The sequence below is a fragment of the Papaver somniferum genome, chromosome 9 (assembly GCF_003573695.1).
Source record: "Papaver somniferum cultivar HN1 chromosome 9, ASM357369v1, whole genome shotgun sequence".
Taxonomy (NCBI): Eukaryota; Viridiplantae; Streptophyta; class Magnoliopsida; order Ranunculales; family Papaveraceae; genus Papaver; species Papaver somniferum.
In genome coordinates, this window is record NC_039366.1 from 140,162,834 (window position 1) to 140,183,039 (window position 20,206).

Here is a 20,206-nt window from a genome sequence, read left to right on the forward strand (position 1 = left end):
CCCCCCCCCCCCCCCCCCCCACACACACACACACACAAGTTCGAAGATAATCCTGAACTAATCAACATGGCATTCATCATATCCTTAAGGGTACGATTCTTACGTTCAGCTACACCATTGGATTGAGGTGAATAATGGGATGTAGGTTCATGTATTATGCCATGTTCTTCGCATAAATTTCCTACAAGAATTTCATACTCACCACCACGGTCAGACCTAATAGTTTTAATGGTAGCATTCAATTGATTTTGAACTTCACGTTTATATATCTTAAAGGCTTCTAAGGCATCGTCCTTCCCTCTAAGCAAATAAACATGACAGTACCTCGTACAATCATCTATAAATGTAGCAAACCATTTCTTACCACCTCTAGTTTGAACTGACTTCATGTCAACTAGGTCTGAATGGATTAACTCTAAGGGTTTAGTGTTTCTCTGGACATTCTTACTGAATGATTTCTTAGCATGCTTAGATTCTACGCAAATCTCACACTTATAACTTTTATCTAATGTGAATTTGGGTATGCAGCCTACGCTAGCCAGTTTATGCATTCATTTGTAATTTACATGACCAAGTCCACCATGCCAAACATCCAATGACACACACATGTAAGCATACGAATCATTCAATTTCATTTCAGGACAGGTTACATTAAGTTTATAAAGACCCCCAGTCTTATAACCCTTACCCACATAACCATTGCCCTTAGTTACTTTAAGTTTTCCAGACTCAATTGAAACTTTAAAACCCTCATCATCTGAAACAGAATAAGAAAAAAGATTTTTGCAGATGTCTGGAACATGAAGAACTTTATTTAATGTGAGAGCCATGTCGGATGTGAGCTCCAGACCGACCTTTCCTTTTCCTGCAACCTCTGATGCAAATGAGTTACCCATATAGAGTTTCTCACTTTCCCCTACCCTCTGGTAGGAGGTGAAGAAGTCTGTTCCCACAAACATGCTTGGTATCTCAAGAGTTTACCCACCAGTCCATCACATTGGTCACCAAATTAACTTCAGACACTACAGCAGAAAACTCGTTCTTGTTCTTTTCAACCAAGTTAGCATTATCCTTCTTGTCCTTACGATGTCTACAGTGAACTGCCATATGGCCAGTAACTCCACACGCATAACAAGCACCCTTAATTTTAGTAATGCTAGATTCTGTATTTCGAAACATACCTTTCTCGGAAGGACCACACTTAGAGTTACGATTGTTACTCTCACCTTATCCGGCTTTGGAAGATATGTGTTCAGTCATGTGAGCTTTGTTACTCATATCCCTTGAAGGAGACACGTTCTTATCCTAAGAGCAAAACAATTCTTCCACTTGAATCTTCTTTCCCAATTAAACCATGTTGATCTCTCCAGTTTCATGTCTTAGATTTCTCTTATACTCCGACCAAGAAGATTGTAACTTCTCAATTACCGCAGATACTTGAAACGTTTCATCAATGACCATACCTTCATCAAGAATCTCATTAATGATTTGTTGAAGTTCGAGGAATTGATCAACAACAGGCTTATCATTCGTCATCTTGAAGTCCATAAACTTCGCCACCAGAAATTTCTTGATCTCTGCAGTCTCTGCTTGATACTTTGCTTCTAACGCAGTCCACAAATCAGAAGCACTAAAGTTTTCTTTAGCGTTGTAAAAATCATACATCGCATCTTCCAAACCATTCATGATATGATTTTTTTCCAGAAAATTACACCTCTTGTTAAACTCGAGCTCCTCCTCAGTTAAAGATTCAGCATTCATCAATTCATCATGTGGAACAAGTACATAATCCAGTTCATGATGGCTTAGATAAAACAACATCTTGGGTTGCTATCTCTTGAAATCCTTTCCGTTAAACTTCTGTGGTCTTTCAACGTCGTTCTTTCTCATTGTTACAAGGAATACTAATGTGTTAAGATTGTTGGAATCTTGCAATAATGAACAAAACGTTAGATGTATCAAAAGTAAGATATAAAGAACTAATCCGAAACAACTCTACCGAAACAACTTGACGAGGTCAGAATCACAAGTTCAACAAGTTATCCTTAACACATTAGTTCGCGGGTATACTTGAGATGAGTAATGGTAAACCCCTTACAGCAAAGATGTGTCCAGGATAAAACTGCCTGATATAACTTGAGTTAGCACAACACAAGTTACCCACTCGTGAACTCAGCAACAGGGATGGAAGTAAAATGCCGCACAAAAAACAAGAAGAAGAAGAAGAAAAAGAAAAATAGACCTAAAGATGGTTGATGCTTGTATTGTTGTAAACAGAATTACGGGTTGTATTTATAGGAAAAGATACTTGCAAATCAAGTTAGGTTTTGGTTTTCTTCAAAAACAAGTAAAACACGTAAAAGGAATTTCCCATAAATAAAACTCTTAAGAAAATATTTTTGGAATTAATTTCCTAAATAAAAATTCGCCAAAAACAAATACTAGTAGAAGAGGAACTTGGTGCATGGTGTACGCGCATATGCATGAGTCGAAACATGTATTTTTCGCGACCATAAATCTATAAGCACTAGTATGCTCAAGATACCCTATAAAAACACCATCAACGGTTTTGGGTCCTATCTTAGTTTTCTTAGGAGGAGGGATGGCCACCTTTGCCAAGCACCCCCACACTTTGAAGTAAGCATAAGATGGTTGTCTACCTTTCTATAACTCATATGGAGTTGTATCTGATCCTTTAAAGGATACTCTGTTCAGGACGTAATTGGCTGAGAGGATAGCCTCCCCCCACAATTTAGAAGGTAATACTGAACTAATCAACATGGCATTCATCATATCCTTACGGGTATGGTTCTTACGTTCAACTACACCATTGGATTGAGGTAAATAAGGGGATGTAGTTTCATGTATTATGCCATATTCTTCGCAGAAATTTCCTACAAGAATTTCATACTCACCACCACGGTCAGAAATAATAGTTTTAATGGTAGCATTCAATTGGTTTTCAACTTCACTCGTATATATCTTAAAGGCTTCTAAGGCATCGTCCTTCCCTCTAAGAAAATAAACATGACAATACCTCGTACAATCATCTATAAAGGTAACAAACCATTTCTTACAACTCTAGTTTGAACTGATTCATGTCAACTAGGTCTGAATGGATTAACTCTAAGGGTTTAGTGTTTCTCTGGACATTCTTACTGAATGATTTCTTAGCATGCTTAGATTCTACGCAAATCTCATACTATGACATTTATCTAAAGTGAATTTGGGTATGCAGCCTATGCTAGCCAGTTTATGCATTGATTTGTAATTTACATGACCAAGTCTATCATGCCAAACATCAAATGACACACACATGTAAGCAGAAGAATCATTTAATTTCACTTCAGGACAGGTTACATTAAGCTTATAAATACCCCTAGTCTTATAACCCTTACCCACATAATCATTGCCCTTAGTTACTATAAGTTTTCCAGACTCAATTGAAACTTTAAAACCCTTATCATCTAAAACAGAACAAGAAACAAGAGTTTTGCAGATGTCTAGAACATGCAGAACTTCATTCAATGTGAGAGTCTTGCCATATGTGAGCTTTAGACCGACCTTTCCTTTTCCTGCAACCTCTGATGCAGATGAGTTACCCATATAGAGTTTCTCGCCTTCCCCTACCCTCTGGTAGGAGGTGAACAGGTCTCTGTTCCCACAAACATGCTTGGTAGCTCCAGAGTCTACCCACCAGTCCATCACATTGGTCACAAAATTAACTTCAGACACTACAGCAGAAAACTCGTCCTTGTTCTTTTCAACCAAGTTAGCATTATCCTTCTTGTCCTTACGATGTCTACAGTGAACTGCCATATGCCAGTAACTCCACACGCATAACAAGCACCCTTAATTTTAGTAATGTTAGACTCTGGTTTTCGAAACATACCTTTCTTGGAAGGACCACGCTTTGATTTACGATTGTTACTCTCACCTTTTCCAGCTTTGGAAGATCTGTGTTCAGTCATGTGAGATTTGTTACTCATATCCCTTGAAGAAGAAACATTCTTATCCTTAGAGCACAACAATTCTTCCACTTGAATCTTCTGTCCCAATTCAACCATGATGATCTCTCCAGTTTCATGTCTTAGTTTTCTCTTATACTCCGACCAAGAAGATGGTAACTTCTCAATTACCGCAGATACTTGAAACGTCTCATCAATGACCATACCTTCAGCAAGAATATTATTAATGATTTGTTGAAGTTCGAGGAATTTATCAAAAACAGGCTTATAATTCGTCATCTTGAAGTCCATAAACTTCTCCACCAGAAATTTCTCGCTCCCTGCAGTCTCTGCTTGTACTTTGCTTCTAACGCAGTCCACAAATCATAAGCGCTGAAGTTTTCTTTAGCGTTGTAAAAATCATACATCGCATCTTCCAAACCATTCATGATACGATTTTTTGCCAGAAAATTACACCTCTTGTTAAACTCGAGATCCTTCTCAGTTAAAGCTTCAACATTCATCAATTCATCATGTGGAACAAGTACATAATCCAGTTCATGATGGCTTAGATAAAACAACATCTTGGATTGCCATCTCTTGAAATCCTTTCCGTTAAACTTCGGTGGTCTTTCAACGTCGTTCTTTCCTATTGTTACAAGGAATACTAATGTGTTAAGATTGTTGGAATCTTGCAACAATGAACAACATGTTAGACGTATCAAAAGTAAGATACAAAGAACTAATCTGAAACAACTCTACCGAAACAACTTGACGAGGACAGAATCACAGGTTCAACAAGTTATCCTTAACATATTAGTTCACGGGTATACTCGAGATGAGTAATGGTAAACCCCTCACAACGAAGATGTGTCCAGGATAAGACTGCCTGATATAACTTGAGTTAGCACAACACAAGTTACCCACTCTTGAACTCTGCAACAGGGATGGAAGTAAAACGCGCACAAAAAACAAGAAGAAGAAGAAGAAGAAGAAGAAGAAGAAGATGAAGAAGAAGAAGAAGAAAAATAGACCTAAAGATGATCGTTGCTTGTATTGTTGTAAACAGAATTACGAGTTGTATTTATAGGAAAAGATACTTGCAAATCAAGTTAGGTTTTGGTTTTCTTTAAAAACAAGTAAAACACGTAAAAGTAATTTCCCATAAATAAAACTCTTAAGAAAATATTTTTGGAATTAATTTCCAAAATAAAAATTCGCCAAAAACAAATACGAGTAGAAGAGGAACATGGTGCATGGTATACGCGCATATGCATGGGTCGAAACATGTGTTTTTCGCAACCATAAACCTATAAGCACTAGTATGCTCAGAATACCCTATAAAAACACCGTCAGCGGTTTTGGGTCCTATCTTAGTTGTCTTAGGAGGAGGGATATCCACCTTTACCGAGCACCCCCACACTTTGAAGTAAGCATAAGATGGTTGTCTACCTTTCCACAACTCGTATGGAGTTTTATCTGATCCTTTAAAGGGTACTCTGTTCAGGATGTAATTGGCTGAGAGGATAGCCTCCCCCATAAGTTCGAAGATAATCCTGAACTAATCAACATGGCATTCATCATATCCTTAAGGGTACGATCAGGGACGGAACTACGTGAAATGCACGGGTGGCTCCCGCCTCCCCTAAAATTTTCAAAACTTTAATTAGTCGTAGTTAGTTTACATGTTTTAAGGGAAAGAAATCCGATATTCGCCCCCCTAAATAAATATTAAATGTATAAAAGGACAAGTGAAAGATATTTTTGTTTGTTAAGAAAAATGTTGGAGGTATTCTTGTTAATTTGTTGAAATTTAGCGACGTGGGGAGTCGGGTTACTCGAGTCTTGTCATCCCTTCTCTTAATAACACGTCTTTGGAGTTATGGTTATTAACACGTTCTTAAACGTAAACACGTTTTAGAGTTATGGTTCATTAAACCTGTTTATTTTTTTAGTTCATTAAACCTCTACAATCACAATTACCGTGGCTATTCATCCTCATCGTATTCGTTTGTGGCTTTTCACCTTCAATTCTTCATCGTATTTGTCCAAAGTGAATGCATAAGTGAAGGTAATCTTCTTACTTCATTCTATCGCTTTGGTTGTTAACTAATTGAATTGGAAAGTTAGGTTTCACATTTTGAACTAAATTTATTAATTTTTCCATTTTGAAAGTTAGGATTTACTTATTAAGTGCTACACGTTTTAGTTTTTTCGGAAAATGGGTCATTTGTCTAAATATTTTTAAAACATGATTTTAACGAACGAGTAAAATTAGTATAGGTGAAATGGACACGAAAAAATAGCAAAAATGAAACTGGATTCATCCTGGCTTAAACTTAAAAAGGAGCGAGGATGAAATTGGATGCATCCTGATATAAATTAAAAATAAGAAAAAATATTTGAAAATGGGAAGGATGAAACTGTTTACATCCTGACTATTTTTATATTTTCATTCATTTAAGTAGTATCAAATTTTACATATCTTTTTCACCCAGCAATTATTATTATTGGATTAATTGACCAATTTTATGTAGTTCTTTCGAGAGGAATATCATCGATGACTAAAATTGCACAATATATCAACTTTATATAGATAGCTGGTAAGACCAGCAAATTAACTATGTATTCTCTTGTACATCCGAGTGACTGAACTGGTGCTTCGCTTTTATCGCAACAAAAGTAGTACAAATATTTAAATCGCTAGAAAATTTAGCGTAACTTCACTTTTTGATGATTTCCTTGACATAAAAGGATATCGTGTAACGTATGAAGTTGGATAGTTTTAGCTTAGATTTTGTTGTAAAGGTTAGCTTCCCCATCCCCACCCCCCATAAAAAATTCCTGGCTCCGTCCCTGGTTACGGTTCTTACGTTACACCATTGGATTGAGGTGAATAGGGGGATGTAGTTTCATGTATTATGCCATGTTCTTCGCAGAAATTTCCTACAGGAATTTCATACTCACCGCCACGGTCAGATCTAATAGTTTTAATGGTAGCATTCAATTGGTTTTCAAATTCACGTTTATATATCTTAAAGGCTTCTAAGGCATCGTCCTTCCCTCTAAGAAAATAAACATGACAGTACCTCGTACAATCATCTTTAAAGGTCACAAACCATTTCTTACCACCTCTAGTTTGAATTGACTTCATGTCAACTAGGTCTGAATGGATTAACTCTAAGGGTTTAGTGTTTCTCTGGACATTCTTACTGAATGATTTCTTAGCATGCTTAGATTCTACGCAAATCTCACACTTATGACTTTTATCTAAAGTGAATTTGGGTATGCAGCCTACGCTAGCCAGTTTATGCATTGATTTGTAATTTACATGACCAAGTCTACCATGCCAAACATCCAATGACACACACATGTAAGCAGAAGAATCATTCAATTTCACTTCAGGATAGGTTACATTAAGTTTATAAAGACCCCCAGTCTTATAACCCTTACCCACATAATCATTGCCCTTAGTTACTATAAGTTTTCCAGACTCAATTGTAGCTTTAAAACCCTTATCATCTAAAACAGAACAAGAAGCAAGATTTTTTCAGATGTTTGGAACATGAAGAACTTCATTCAATGTGAAAGTATTGCCAGATGTGAGCTCCAGACCGACCTTTCCTTTTCCTGCAACCTCTGATGCAGATGAGTTACCTATATAGAGTTTCTCGCCTTCCCCTACCCTCTGGTAGGAGGTGAACAGGTCTCTGTTCCCACAAACATGCTTGGTAGCTCCAAAGTTTACCCACCAGTCCATTACATTGGTCACCAAATTAACTTCAGACACTACAGCAGAAACGTCCTTGTTCTTTTCAACCAAGTTAGCATTATCCTTCTTTTCCTTACGATGTCTACAGTGAACTACCATATGGCCAGTAACTCCACACGCATAACAAGCACCCTTAATTTTAGTAACACTAGACTCTGGTTTTCGAAACATACCTTTCTTGGAAGGACCACGCTTTGATTTACGATTGTTACTCTCACCTTTTCCAGCTTTGGAAGATCTGTGTTCAGTCATGTGAGATTTGTCATCTTGAAGTCCATAAACTTCTCCACCAGAAATTTCTTGCTCCCTACAGTCTCCGCTTGTACTTTGGTTCTAACGCAGTCCACAAATCATAAGCACTGAAGTTTTCTTTAGCGTTGTAAAAATCATACATCGCATCTTCCAAACCATTCATGATATGATTTTTCTCCAGAAAATTACACCTCTTGTTAAAATCGAGCTCCTCTTCAGTTAAAGATTAAGAATTCATCAATTCATCATGTGGAAAAAGTACATAATCCAGTTCATAATGACTTAGATAAAACAACATCTTGGATTTGCATCTCTTGAAATCCTTTACGTTAAACTTCTGTGGTCTTTCAACGTCGTTCTTTCCCATTGTTACAAGGAATACTAATTTGTTAAGATTTTTGGAATCTGCAACAATGAACAACACGTTAGATGTATCAAAAGTAAGATATAAAGAACTTATCCGAAACAACTCTACCGAAACAACTTGACGAGGGCAGAATCACAGGTTCAACAAGTTGTCCTTAACACATTAGTTCGCGGGTATACTCGAGATGAGTAATGCTAAACCCCTCACAACGAAGATTGTCCAGGATAAGACTTCCCGATATAACTTGAGTTATCACAACACAAGTTACCCACTCTTGAACTCAACAACAGGGATGGAAGTAAAACGCCGCACAAAAACAACAACAAGAAGATGAAAATCGACCCAAAGATGGTCGCTGCTTGTGTTTTTGTAAATAGAATTACGAGTTGTATTTATAGGAAAAGATACTTGCAAATCAAGTTAGGTTTTGGTTTTCTTCAAAAACAAGTAAAACACATAAAAGGAATTTCCCATAAATAAAACTCTTACGAAAATATTTTTGGAGTTAATTTCCTAAAGAAAAATTCTCCAAAAACAAATACGAGTAGAAGAGGAACTTGGTGCATGGTATACGCGCATATGCATGGGTCGAAACATGTATTTTTCGCAACCATAAACTTATAAGCACTAGTATGCTCGGGATACCCTATAAAAACACAATCAATGCTTTTGGGTCCTATTATAGTTGTCTTAGGAGGAGGGATGGCCACATTTGCCAAGCACCCCCACACTTTGAAGTAAGCATAAGATGGTTGTCTACCTTTCCATAACTCATATGGAGTTTTATCTGATCCTTTAAAGGGTACTCTGTTCAGGATGTAATTGGCTGAGAGGACAAACTCCCCCCACAAGTTCGAACATAATCCTGAACTAATCAACATGGCATTCATCATATCCTTAAGGGTAAGGTTCTTACGTTCATCTACACCATTGGGTTGAGGTGAATAAGGGGCTGTAGTTTCATGTATTATGCCATGTTCTTCGCAGAAATTTCCTACAGGAATTTCATACTCACCGCCACGGTCAGATCTAATAGTTTTAATGGTAGCATTCAATTGGTTTTCAAATTCACGTTTATATATCTTAAAGGCTTCTAAGGCATCGTCCTTCCCTCTAAGAAAATAAACATGACAGTACCTCGTACAATCATCTTTAAAGGTCACAAACCATTTCTTACCACCTCTAGTTTGAATTGACTTCATGTCAACTAGGTCTGAATGGATTAACTCTAAGGGTTTAGTGTTTCTCTGGACATTCTTACTGAATGATTTCTTAGCATGCTTAGATTCTACGCAAATCTCACACTATGACTTTTATCTAAAGTGAATTTGGGAATCCAACCTACGGTAGACAATTTATGCATTGATTTTTAATTTACATGACCAACTCTACCATGCCAAACATCCAATGACACACACATGTAAACAGAAGAACCATTCAATTTCACTTCAGGACAGGTTACATTAAGTTTATAAAGACCCCCATTCTTATAACCCTTACCCACATAATCATTGCCCTTAGTTACTATAAGTTTTCCAGACTCAATTGAAACTTTAAAACCCTTATCATCTAAAACAGAACAAGAAACAAGATTTTTGCAGATGTCTGGAACATGAAGAACTTCATTCAATGTTAGAGTCTTACCAGATGTGAATTTCAGACCGACCTTTCCTTTTCCTGCAACCTCTGATGCAGATGAGTTACCCATGTAGAGTTTCTCGCCTTCCCCTACCCTATGGTATGAGGTGAACAGGTCTTTATTCCTACAAACATGCTTGGTAGCTCCAGAGTCTACCCACCAGTCCATCACATTGGTCCCCAAATTAACTTCAGACTTAACAGCAGAAAACTAGTCCTTGTTCTTTTCAACCAAGTTAGCATTATCCTTCTTGTCCTTACGATATCTACAGTGAACTGCCATATGGCCAGTAAATCCACACGCATAACAAGCACCCTTAATTTTAGTAATGCTAGACTCTGGTTTTTGAAACATACCTTTCTTGGAAGGACCACGCTTAGAGTCACGATTTTTACTCTCACCTTTTCCAGCTTTGGACGATCTGTGTTCAGTCATGTGAGCTTTGTTACTCATGTTCCTTGAAGAAGACACATTATTATCCTTAGAGCACAACAGTTCTTCCACTTGAATCTTCTTTCCCAATTCAACCATGTTGATGTCTCCAGTTTCATGTCTTAGCTTTCTCTTATACTCCGACCAAGAAGATGGTAACTTCTCAATTATCGCAGACACTTGAAACATCTCATCAATGACCATACCTTCAGCAAAAATCTCATTAATGATTTGTTGAAGTTCGAGGAATTTATCAACAACAGGCTTATCGTTCGTCATATTGAAGTCCATAAACTTCGCCACCATAAATTTCTTGCTCCCTGCAGTCTCCGCTTGAAACTTTGCTTCTAACGCAGTCCACAATTCATAAACACTGAAGTTTTCTTTAGCGTTGTAAAAATCATACATCGCATCTTCCAAACCATTCATGTGATGATTTTTCGCCAGAAAATTACACCTCTTGTTAAACTCGAGCTCCTCCTCAGTTAAAGCTTCAGCATTCATCAATTCATCATGTGGAACAAGTACATAATCCAATTCATGATGACTTAGATAAAACAACATCTTGGATTTCCATCTCTTGAAATCCTTTCCTTTAAACTTTTGTGGCCTTTCAACGTCGTTCTTTCCCGTTGTTACAAGGAATACTAATGTGTTAAGATTGTTGGAATCTGCAACAATGAACAACACGTAAGATGTATCAAAAGTAAGATATAAAGAACTAATCCGAAATAACTCTACCGAAACAACTTGACGAGGTAAGAATCACAGGTTCAACAAGTTGTCCTTAACACATTAGTTCGCGGGTATACTCGAGATGAGTAATGCTAAACCCCTCACAACGAAGATTGTACAGGATAAGACTGCCTGATATAACTTGAGTTATCACAACACAAGTTACCCACTCTTGAACTCAACAACAGGGATGGAAGTAAAACGCCGCACAAAAAACAAAAAGAAGAAGAAAAATAGACCTAAAGATGGTCGCTGCTTGTATTGTTGTAAACAGAATTACAGGTTGTATTTATAGGAAAAGATACTTGCAAATCAAGTTAGGTTTTGGTTTTCTTCAAAAACAAGTAAAACACGTAAAAGGAATTTCCCATAAATAAAACTCTTAAGAAAATAGAAGGTGTTGGTTGTTTTTGACTTGTATCAGAATACCGAACTGGCTTGCAATAATGTAAGCAAAGCTCTGTGTGTTTGAATACGTTGTATCAAAACTTGGTTTCTGTCTTGTCTGTTTTTTGGAAATAGAGAGGAGAACCTATTTATACAAGTCATTGAGCCTAACCCTCATCTCTCGTGGGAAGTGGAGGAAGTTGAGTGATGGAGTAGTGGAGTCGTGTTAGTGTCACACGATCAGTCTTTGCCCACTTCTCCCATCATTACTAACCGTCCATGTCTTCCTCACACGTTCTTGTGATGGCGCGTTGCACGCTGTAAACCGCCAGACCAATACCCGGGTATGTATCCCCAAGTTTGTGACATGCTTGATGTCTCGATTGTGTGGATCGTGGGACCCACAGAAGGTAGCATACAGTGCTAGGTTAAATAACTAAGTTATTTGGGAAACCGATATTTATGAAATATCGTGTGTATTCTATACATGTAATGCATCGAATATATTCAATATGCATGAAGCATCGTTGTTTTAAAGGTTATCGGAGTAAGTCGCGGATTAAGCGTCTCAAAACAGCTGCACGCATAACTACCTTCAAGTGATCGTTTGGAGGCTGCGTAGGCAAGCCCTCCCTTGGCCGATCACATAATGTGGTAGAGTGATGGATAGTGATCACCACGACACCTTATTGGCCAACTAACTCGTAGCCTGGGCTGCCTAACCAAGCTGGTAGAGTTGGACGGACGAGATGATATATGACGCTCATCTACGACCGTTGATGAAGTTTTAGGGTTTTGAAGAGGTGTGCAAGCATCACTCTTCAGCTTGGTCGAATCCAAGCATGGGAGACGTTTTTGGCAGAACCAACCGGGCATGCGTGTAGACGGCTTGCCGGTGTACACGTTTGTACCTCACTGTCCCATGAAGATGTGATCTAAGTCACTTAATTTGTCCGTCAAAGTTGAGTGGTTGGGATCGGTTTGCGGCAGAAATCCGTTGCCGCAAAGGAGTTGGAAGCCGCGTGACATGCCTACTTCGGGCGCGCGTTTCGAGACGTTCAACCATGATTGTCCTTGGCCGATCGGTCATGCGTGTAGATGGGACCATGATGATCATGTTGACGTGCTCGGGACCTTTTAAGTCTACATCTACACCCTCCATCCATGCTTGCGAAGATGGACGCTCGTGATCAATTAGCGACACATGTAACATGCTGCAAACCCTAATTAGGGTTTTGGATCGGTCGTGTGTACACGACTTCAACCTAACGGTTTGGAAAGCTATGATCCTCTTTTGAGGAGGCCGACCATGTTGGACCCATATTGAGCCGGTGGTGAGCATGTGTTTACTTGTCCCACGGTGATAGGCTTGATCTAAGCCATCCAAACATGCCGGTGAAGTTGGATGGTTGTGATCAATTTAAGACACTAGTGGACTTTCCTGGTTAGGTCGTGAAAGATCGGTCAAGTAAGTAAAAAGGGGGCCCGCCGGTGTGCAGGACAACGCTTGTCCAACCGGTCATGGGACGATCTATGTCGTCCAACCATGCGGGAGAAGTTGGATGGCCGCGATCTGTTTTGAGACCGACATTGGCAGTCTTGTGCGTACAAGCTTTTCCAAGCTGCTCCACACCAGCCCAACCATCCTAATTTAGGCTGGCGTTCGGTGGTTATTTGGGAGGCATGGTATGTATTCGACCGACCAGGGAAAAAACGGGCCCGCTGGTGGTCATTAAGGTGGTAGCCTGCTCCTGCTGAGGATCGTCTAGGCTGGTTAAATCATGCGGCCAACTTTCCTGGTCGTGATTGTTTATGAGACTGACATGGACAACCCAGATGCTCAATCGGGCTAGTATAACACACCGAGAGATGTATCCTGTACGGGTATTTCGTGCATGCCTCATTATCGATACTTGGATATTCGTGTCACTCTGCTGAGAGCAACATTCAGTCGTCATGCCGCACCAATAATGAGGGTTCTGCGGGAACAACACATGAGATACAAGGCTTATCGCACATTAATTAATAATGCTATAAATTCACAGGGTATACGGGATTGTTGCTACATGCTCCAACCTGGATGAATTTTGTGTATTTAATTCACAAAATACTGGGATTGTTGCCACATGCTCCATTCTAGGTGAATTAGTAAAGTGAAGAAATATTCATCACTTATCAATGGCTTTATCGTTTGCAGGATGTCAGCGCATAAATTTGGTTTTACAATTTTATCTCTAAACTAAAATCCACCATCAACACTATGTCATGGACTTACAATATTATACGGGAAGTATCACATGGATTTATCCAGTAGTAGGGGATATATCGTGCCACGCATTGTGAGAATGTGTTTCCAGAAGACGAAAAAATGAAAACTCTGTTGCATTTCTTGATTTCTGTGATGAATGTGTATTGGTCAAAATGTGAAACTTGTAAGCAATTTATGTTAATCATACATAACCGATGCCTAGATATTGTACAATATGTTATTTTTGACAGCTGAACTAGAAGAGTTTCATTTATGTATTTTGAGTAATAAGAACAAGGCACAATTATTATTATTTTTTTTTTTTGCTACAATTCTCAACAAGTTTTGTTGACTTCAAAGATTCTTAAGTTCTCCAACTATAATTTTCAGTTTCTGAACTATGTAGAAATTGGTCATTTTGAACTTGAAATTTGCTTGATGGTTCACATACCATATGGTTAACTCATGAGCTACTTTTTTGATTGTGTTTTTTAATTGAAAAATACATGTATGCACATACTTATTTCTATTACAAGGCAAAGTACATATACACTTAATGGTTTCCATTCTCAGTACCATGATTCTGTGAGTAAGTTATTTCTTTTCCTAAATGATTGGAAGCTAAACTTTAGAAGTACCTTTATTTTGAATGTACTATGGGTTCCATTGTTACAGCTTATATCAAAGGATAAAACTATATTGTTTAACTATGATAACTAAGGAAATAAGTTACTTGGGACCAGAGTAAAAAGTTATTCTAAGAATTAAGAGATCACTTGGGGTCAAAGTAATTCGTAAACATGGAACCTAGTTCATGAACATTCTTTAAATGCAAGTAATAGTTGATTGAACTTTAAGTCATCTAGCCTTATTCAACAATATAAATAGAGGATGGTATGCAACTAATATTCAGAATCCTTGCATATTGTTTCTGCAAGAGTCGTTCTCCATAAACCTAAAATTCCCCGAGAAACATAAACAAGTTACAAATTTGAAGACTTCACTTGGGATTTATGAAACCCTATCAGATTGTCTTTTACTTGATAAATCTCTGTTATCTTGATTGTCATAGTTCTTCAATATTATAAAAATATCTATCTCTTATGGTACACGATCATTCAAAAACTACCAATCGAGAAATGAAATTGATAAAAACTACAAGGATTTCTCGTCTCCGACCTAGTTATTTCCATAAGATTGCAATCTAAACTTGATTTTGAAAGATCTTGTGAGGTATAATCAATTAAGAACCTCTATAAATTTTGAAAAGATTAATCCATAATTGTTTGGGTTTACTTTGACATCTTTTTCACCTGCAGATCCCTCAAATTAAGCTAATACATTTCCATTAACTTGATTGAAAAATATATGGAGGAAATCAAATAGGTACAATATTGGAGGCATTAGTTTTCACGAAGGACTGTGAAAAAACTCCTAGGCCTGTAAAGGACTCCAGCTAGGGAAACCGTGTGCATGGAATCTTGCACGATCCAGAAGATGTAAGGGGCACAACCGCAGTTGAATAACTTGTAGGGCATATTCGATCTCAACTACGTTTCAGTCTGAAGTCTAACAACATGCTAGTTTTTTAGCGGCTTAATACAGTGTAAGTTCAAACTGGACGAGGTCCATGGGTTCTTCTTCAAGATTATTGATTTCCTCGTTAATATTTTTTCTTGGCGTCTGATGTTATTTCCTTTCTGCATTGTATTATTTACCTTTACACAATCTACACAGTTTAACTCATGAATAAAGATCCTACAAGCATTGATATCGTTGAATTCGATCTTGTGATATAAATCGTATGAGACTTTGTCTTGCTGAATTCGAATATTGAAACTTCGAGACATACCAGGTTGGCCCTGCTTTACAATCTTGAAAACAAATATCCCCAAGACTTGTTCTTGTGGTATTAAGGTACTGATATATTTATCTACATATATTTTCCATGCAAGTTCAACAACGGAAAAGTTAAGGGTGTAGTAGGTACCTCTCCTTTTCTTAACCTAGATGCGATAACGTTATTTTAAGAAAATAAGGCTTTCCATGTGACAAAAATGAGAATTATTTACAGAAGTAGAAACTTCGACAGTTAAGAAATTGCAACTGTGACCTTCTAATAAAAATGACATGTCCATTGACATATTGTGAAGTTATAAAGGGTATACCTGGAAACCAAATTCTGAAAACGAAATAGGTATAACGATATAGCAATAAACTAGACCAACTTACAAAAACAAACGATCCCTTTGTAACCCATTTGCAACATCACATGAATATATTCGGCTTCGAAGAAGTCTAATATAAGTTTCAATTGAATTACAAATATGATGACTAGATTATTAAATATCAAGTAACATTCCCCGTGAATTAATACTTACCAAAAATTGTAATGAATATTCTTTGATTTAGTTAAATCAAATTCCACATGTTGCATTATGATTGGTTCCACGTGTCCACATCAAAAATCGATCCGCATCAAAGATTTAACTGCTCCAGACTTTGTCTCTCATAGGATGTTGGTAGAAAATTCGAGTCTGACATAACCCAAACACTTTCAAATGAAATGAAAGGATTAATTACCCTTTATTTCAAGTAAAAAATTAATTTTTCTCTCCTATTTGACAATTGAAAACCCCAAACACTAAAACTTCTTTGTGCTCAGATCTAAACAGAATAAAACCTTCTATCGTCCCCTTGTTATAATCATCTTCAACATCTCCAATTCTCTTTTTGAGTTTTTAAGGTTTTTTCGTTTTTATTTTTTAAAATGTTGGTAAGTTTTTTATTCTATTTCTAGGGTTCGTTTTGAATCACTTGATTAGAGTGTTGCTTCAATTAACTTTAATTAAGTGGGTTTTCTTTATTAGCTACTGTTGATGATTAAGGTTTAGGTATTTGTTCTTTATATAATAATAAAACTTACAACAACATAAAGTTATAGCAACAACATCGCAAAGAGCGACATCAAGATCATCAACAACAAGTTGTACAAAGATTCCAACAACAACAATGACACTATGACACCAGCTAAAAGCAGTTTTAGAAGACGGATTCGACGAAGAGTCGGACCGATTCCAGTCTATGAAAACCGATTTAGGTTTCCCTTGTTACCTGTGTTACTGTATTTTTGGAAAAATCCTTGACGAACGGTTGAATCTATGGATCCTTTTATACCTAAGTCATTTGTGTTATTATGAATTGAACAAAACTTTTAAAAAATGGGTCAATCTATGAATTCTAGCATTTCTACAAATTGTAGATTTTTGTTTCGTGGTTTGGATGTGTAACATTTAATACACACCATGCAATTTAAACCTACGATGTTGCTTAAGAATATAGACTACTCCTCTATCCCCCTTCTCAAAAACCTAGATAAAAGCCTTATCATCTTCTTCCTCCTTTGCTCAGGTCCAACCCTTTGCAGAGTTGATCTTATTTAGGAGTTATTTCATCGTTTTCATTAATTTTTCGCTATTAGGGCGATTATTGTCTTCGCTAGTGAAGTGATTTTATACGTACTTTTATAGTGTTTCTTTCTATATATTTGTTTGTGATTCAGTTTTTTGGATACAAGTACATCAATGATTTGATAGAGGCAAGATAAAGTTTCTTCTTCAACAACATAATAGATCCAGGGTTCTCGGGCTTCTCGCTACATAAGAGTTTTTGGGAAAATCACTCATCTCTAATAGGAGTATCTCTTTTCCAAGAAAGAAATCATCAAAATGGTCGAACTATGACTTCGAGTACCATTCCTTTTCCAATCTCAACGTACAAGATTTTTGGATGATATCGTTGTAGATCGCTCCTTCTTTTCTCGATTTATTAATGTTTTCCATCTTTTGTTGTATTTGTTTCATGTTAAGATGTACTTTTTTTTTGATAACCATCATGTAAACATTTCTTAATGGAATGAAATACTTATGGTTAATTATCCAAAAAAAAAAAGAATTATTCAATATAGAAATGTTAGGCTTCTTGATAAAGTTATTTGTTGTAATTATGTTTAAGTGGCTTGAAGATATAAGTTGTCTTATGGTATTTTTATGACCGTTGATAGTTCTTGGTCAGTATTTCGAATCATTGTAACTGTTGAAGGTTAAACCAAGATAATATGAAGATTACACTAAGGATAAACAAGTATTGTTGATACAGTTGATAGGGATGAACTGTGAGAGTTGACAGAGTTTGAGTGGGTCAACAAGAGTTGTTGACACAATGCGTGGATTAACTAGTTTGGTTGATACGATGGTACGGTATTTAGAAGTAAACTTGGGTTGCAAGTATTACTGGTTTTAGAGTTTGTTTACGTGAAAATATTCTATAAGAGTCTTTGTTAGAGTTTGATTAAGTTAGGAAAGTGTGTCTTACTTGAGAGTCAAGTTTGTTAAACATATAAATAGGATGTTGAGCCATGAGTCGAATTACATCAATTAAGAGAAGTATTTTGCGAGTTTAGTTCTGTATTCTTTCATTAAGTCTTTGATATCATATTTTCTACATCTGGTATCAGAACGCCGGTATCAGATTCTAGGGTTGTGTGTAGGAGTTGTTAAGTTGAAGAAGATGACAAGTTTAAGTTCAATTAAGGTACCGGTGATTGAAGGTAAAAACTTTGAACACTAGAGGTTGCAGATGGAGAATATTTTTCTATACCAAGAAGTATGGGATATCGTGAAAGATGGTTATGTAGAACCAGCAGAAGGAGTAGTACTTGAAGGAGCTGCGCAAACTCTATTAACTGAAAACAGAAAGAAGAATTCTAAAGCTATATATATTCTTCATCAGGGTATTCATGAATCTCTCATGGATAGAGTTATCTACATTAAAGAAGTTAAAAGAGCATGGGATGGATTGATAAGTTACTACAAAGGATATGACAAGGTCAAGAAGGTTAGATTACAAACTTTGAAAAGAAAATATGAATTATTGCAGATGGAGACTACTGAAACAATATCAGAGTTTTTCTCAAAGACACTGAATCTTGTTAATGAGATGAAAGCTAATGGTGATACTATATGTTAGAGCATGTCTCGGTTGAACCCACCAAGCGTTGGTATGTCAAGTTTGGTTGTCATATTTTAGTGAATCAAAATTCATGTTAAGAGTCGCTTGATTATGTACTAGAGTTAAACTTCGTATAGGTTAGCTTGAAAGCATTAGGATATGAGACATTACAAGTATTGCGAGGACTTGAAGATGTGAAGAAGCAAGGAGCTACAACGACAACAATCATCCTTCCACTTGAGGTTAATGATATTTGTCTTGAACTGTTTCATTCCCTAACGTATCTTTTAAGTCGTGCATATTGAAAACATAACTGCGAAGCATATTTGAACTCTAGATAGACATAGTGGAAAAGCGGGGGTCTAACAACACCACCCAATATTTCGCTTAGCAATCTGTATGGACTAACTTCGAAATACTTTGCTAGAGAATCAACTAGACATACAGACTCAATCTAGATAAAAGTATCTCAAGGAGTTAATATCTCTCTCTTGATTTGATTTTTACTCAAGCTAAAAACAATAGAGAGTCTTTATCAAATACAAAGAATAACTTGGACGGTACCAAAGACCAATGTCCAAGGATCAATCAATATCAATCAACAACCAAAGGTTGGATTTCCAATTGATGATCACGAACACACAACCTGTATTATTTCAATTATATAAAATATAATGCGGAAAATAAATAACACATACACCAAAAATTTTGTTAACGAGGAAACCGCAAATGCATAAAAACCCCGGGACCTAGTCCAGATTGAATACACACTGTATTAAGCCGCTACAGACACTATCCAATTCCAAGCTAACTTCGGACTGGACTATAGTTGAACCCCAATCAGTCTCCCACCGATTCAAGGTACTTCCTACCCCTATGATCCCAGCAGGATACTATACACTTGATTCCCTTAGCTGATCTCACCCACAACCAAGAGTTGCTGCAACCCAAAATCACAGACTTGATAATAAACAGATATGTCTCACACAGAAAAGTCTATCAAAGGATAAATATGTCCCCCACAGATAAACCCTAGGTTTCGTTCCGTCTTAAGATATAAAATCAAGGTGAACATGAACCAATTGATAATCCGGTCTTATATTCCCGAAGAACAACCTAGATTACTCAATCACCTCTCTACAATCCTTCCGGACTACACATGAAGTTTGTCGAGGAATCACAAACAGTGAGACGAAGATGTTTGTGACTTCTTTATCTTGCCTATTGGAGAACTCTTACGATCTCAAGCCAATAAATCGATTGTACTCGTACGATAGAAGATGCAAGATCAGATCACACAACTACGATAAAAGTAGTATCGGTCTGGTTTCACAATCCCAATGAAGTCTTTAAGTCGTTAACCTGGTTTTGGAGAAGAAAACCAAAGGTTAAAGGAGAATCGACTCTAGCGAGCGCA